Source organism: Suncus etruscus, chromosome 13 (genome assembly GCF_024139225.1).
Source record: "Suncus etruscus isolate mSunEtr1 chromosome 13, mSunEtr1.pri.cur, whole genome shotgun sequence".
In the NCBI taxonomy this organism is placed as follows: Eukaryota; Metazoa; Chordata; class Mammalia; order Eulipotyphla; family Soricidae; genus Suncus; species Suncus etruscus.
In genome coordinates this window covers 13,864,007-13,868,020 of record NC_064860.1, presented here as the reverse complement: position 1 = coordinate 13,868,020, position 4,014 = coordinate 13,864,007, and the positions used below count along the sequence as shown (strand labels likewise).

Below are 4,014 nucleotides of genomic sequence, written 5' to 3'. Positions count from 1 at the left end.
TGAAGGGCAGTTAGTCTTTCTACAAATAGGTTTCTACAAAAAATGAAATAAATACCTAGATTAAATTTCCATACTAAGGAAAGGAAAATGAAATTATTTGCTGAGTTGCAAAAATATGTCATAGGCATGTCAATATGATCTAAATTTTAAGATATTACTTCATTGTTCTAGTCATTGCTAATAGTTTTCTTTTAAAGGCAATTCCTAGGAAAACTAATGGTGCAATAATTGAACAAACATTTTTAATGAGTTGAAAAAATTTTCTAAGTAATAAAGCAAATTATTTCAGACATATAATAGAAAAACAAATGCAAAAAATTAAAAGTACTTTTAGAGTCTAGGTTTGTGAATAAAGGACTCCATAATTTTTAAATTATAATATTATGAGCGCCAGAGCCATAGTACAGCAACTAGGATGCTTGCCTAGCATGCAACTGAACTCGATTGAATCCCTAGCATCCCAAATGTTCCCATGAGCCACACATACAGAGTCAGGAGTGAGCCCTGCAAATTTGCCAGGTGTGAACCCCAAATAAAAACCAAAAAAGACAAGAGCTAATAAATTATTGTTGTTGTTGTTAGACCATATCCAGAAATTCTCAGGGGATATTTCTGAATCTGACTCTACAATCAGAAGTTACTCCTGGTGGTGCGTGGTGTACCACCATATTAAATGTCAGGGATTGAACCTGAGTCCCTGTACGCAAAGCAAGTATCTTAACCACTGTACTATCTCTCGGTCCCTAGCACTGGAAATATTTTTGTCACATAAGTAAGAGAATTTTTGCTTGACTTTAAATTTGACCCTAAGTTTTAAGAAAAATTTCCAAAGAATGACTTAAATTTCTATAAATTTGATAATGCTTCTAATGATTTAAAGTTTTTAATGGTTATGAGAAATAAAATTCATGTTTTATATTTGAGGAACTAAAATGAATATTTTTCCAAACCATCAACTGTCTCTTTTTGTCTACTACACATCAATATTACTCAATCCTTTCCCTTTTGCTATTATTATTGTCATAATTTTCATGGACCCAAGCCCCTTATTTTACTAAGCTTTTGTTTTCCTGAGAAAACATCATACTTTAATTGTGGAATTTGTACTATATCCTTTGGGAATCCCAAATAGAAATTTTAATTTTTTTCTGAGCACTGGGTACCATTTGTTATTTATTTCTCTGAAATGATATTTTAATTATGATAATATGGTTATACACATTAAGACATGTGCTTTCTTTCTTTGTGTAATTTTGCTGTTTCCTCTTTGGTAAGGAAGATGTCAAGCACAAAGCAAAGACATAGAAATATTAAGTACAGACAGTGTTGATATTAAAATATGTGCTAAAGAGTCAGATACTTCTAAAATAGCTATGTATTTAAACAGATTTGTAAAAACAACAGATTTGGTAAATGTATATAAATGGATAGCACCCTAAAAGTTTTTAGAGCTACTTAATATCTTTGATATTGTCTCTTATATGTGTATACATATATATGTATATGAATTCTTAATGTACTTTCTATATAGTGTATGCTTCCATTAGATTATCTTAAACATACAGATTAATTTCACCTACCTTTTTTGGGGGGGGTTGAGCCACACCCGGTGACGCTCAGGGGTTACTCCTGGCTATGCGCTCAGAAGTCGCTCCTGGCTTGGGGGACCATATGGGACACGGGGGATCGAACCGCGGTCCGTCCTAGGCTAGCGCTGGCAAGGCAGACACCTTACCTCTAGCGCCACCATGCCGGCCCCCTCACCTACCTTTTTAATATAATTTATAAGACCAGTTATTGGATATTTTTTTTAACATTTTCCTATTCTGAAGTCCTTTGTAAATAACACTCTCATCAAATGATTAGTTCAAACCCTTTAAAATGGAACCCTAACATAAAATACTCACTTAACTGTTTCACTTCCATAGTGTCAGATTGATTTACAAAAAAAGTTTAGTAATTCTGCTGGTGTTTTTTCAATGCATTTCTAAATTTAGAAATGTACTACCATTATTAGAGTGTTTCTTAAATCTGTTCCCTAATCTAGTTGGACTGTGCACAAAATAGACTTGCAGGCCCAAGCCAGTGAAATACATAACACATACCTTAATAAGCTTCATAATACTAATGCTTGTTTTGATAGAGAAAACCACAAGTAATGTAAATAGTTGTCCCTTCTCTTCAGTTCATGTGTGTAATAAGCACATATAATTAAACTAGAGATCCATAATGGTTTGTTGTTGGATGCACATTTACAACAGCTGACTACGCTCTTAATGTGTGGCTCATGAATTAGAGAATTTTCTTATGTCTTCATGCCTTGAACACAATATTCCTCATGGACTCATGTAGAAAATAATTCTGTGCTTTTTACACAGTAGATTCCCACTGCTACCTGTAATTTAGGGTCTTTGCCATCTCAGCATTACCTAAAGATGATTAAAAAGAACATGTAAATTCACAAACAAGTCATTTTATTCTTCAACTTAAGTAATTTAGATATGCCCCCAATAGAAACGTTATCAAAATGTAAGCCTTTCGACATGGTTTCCATCTTAGTGAAATATATCAACTGTGCATTTAATCACTGTTATGCATAAAATATATTTTATGGCTCTGCACTATATTTCACCTAAAATTCTTTGTATATTATGATTCTGAGTTCTTTATGGGCATAAAGCAAATAAGAAAATCTAGTAAAGGTTTTTTTAAATCAGCATAGAAACAGGAAGCAGAGCATAAAATATTTCCAATTATTTTAAATTATATATCCCCATTGAAAATTTTTTTTTTTGGGCCACACCCGTTTGACGCTCAGGGGTTACTCCTGGCTATGTGCTCAGAAATCGCCCCTGGCTTGGGGGGACCATATGGGACGCCGGGAGATAGAACCGCGGTCCTTCCTTGGCTAGCGCTTGCAAGGCAGACACCTTACCTCCAGCGCCACCTACCCGGCCCCATCCCCATTGAAATTTTTTAAAAAATAACTCAAACCATATACCTATATTCTGAACTAGGCAAAGGGAAGTCTAGGTTGACTTGGAGTTTATGTAAAGAATATGTGATTTGAATTCTTTTGGTCTGTTTTGTTTTGAGGCCACAGACAGTGATGCTTAAGTGTTACTCTGGAATTATTCCTGGTGGACTCTGGGGGACCAGACAAAGTGCCAGGGATCAAACCTGGGTTTGCAGCACATAAGACAAGGACCCTATTGCTCTGATCACAAATTTTTTAAAATAAATTAAGCGGTCGAGTTTCCCACATTTTGGGAAATTGCAGGGTTCAGCACATCTGGAATGCAATGGATAAGCCTCACTCTGGGAAAACCATTTTTGTGATCATGGTATTTCCCCTGCCAGGTAAGTATGGTCCCAATTTTTTAAACACCAATCCCTTTTCTTTTTTCTTCATGGTTTTCCAAATCACTCTGCTAGCAAACATCATGTATTTACAGCAGGGATGTACTCCTTGGATTATGGGAAGAATCTGTCTAATCACGTGAAGGAAAATATATAATGCAAGTTTATCTTTTTATTTTTAAAAGATGATACTTCACATACGTATTAAACCATATGCATGTGGTGAAAACGGTTATGATCATCACTAAGCTCAGTAACCCTGTTCCAGTAAACGTTTCCAAGAGCTGTGCAGCATTTGCTTGATGCATATTTCAGATTCATACATTGCTTCAAAGAAAGCATATAGAAGTTACATGTTTTGGCTGGGGGACCAGGAGATGGCTCCATGACTAAAGCACCTGCCTTGCCAAAGTAAGGTTATAGGTTCAATCACTGGTGCTACCTGCATGCACCAAGCACAATACTGGCAGCTCCGTTCTCTGAGATCCCCAGCTCCACAAGTGATTTCCAGCTGTACTGCGGCAGTGTGTGCCAGCCTCACAATGCAGGACTCAACACACGACAAGCATCACAGCTACACAGACTTGATGAGTTTTGAGTGAAACCTTTGGCAAGCTAATGTGTGGGCACCACAACGAACACGTGGGAGCCCTA

The 4,014-nt window shown here is 36.2% G+C and overlaps 1 pseudogene; it reads right to left on the bottom strand.

Moving 5' to 3' along the window:
- Window positions 1-3,224: 3,224 nt before the first annotated feature.
- LOC126026473 (uncharacterized) lies at window positions 3,225-3,368 on the bottom strand (annotated as a pseudogene).
- Window positions 3,369-4,014: the final 646 nt, after the last annotated feature.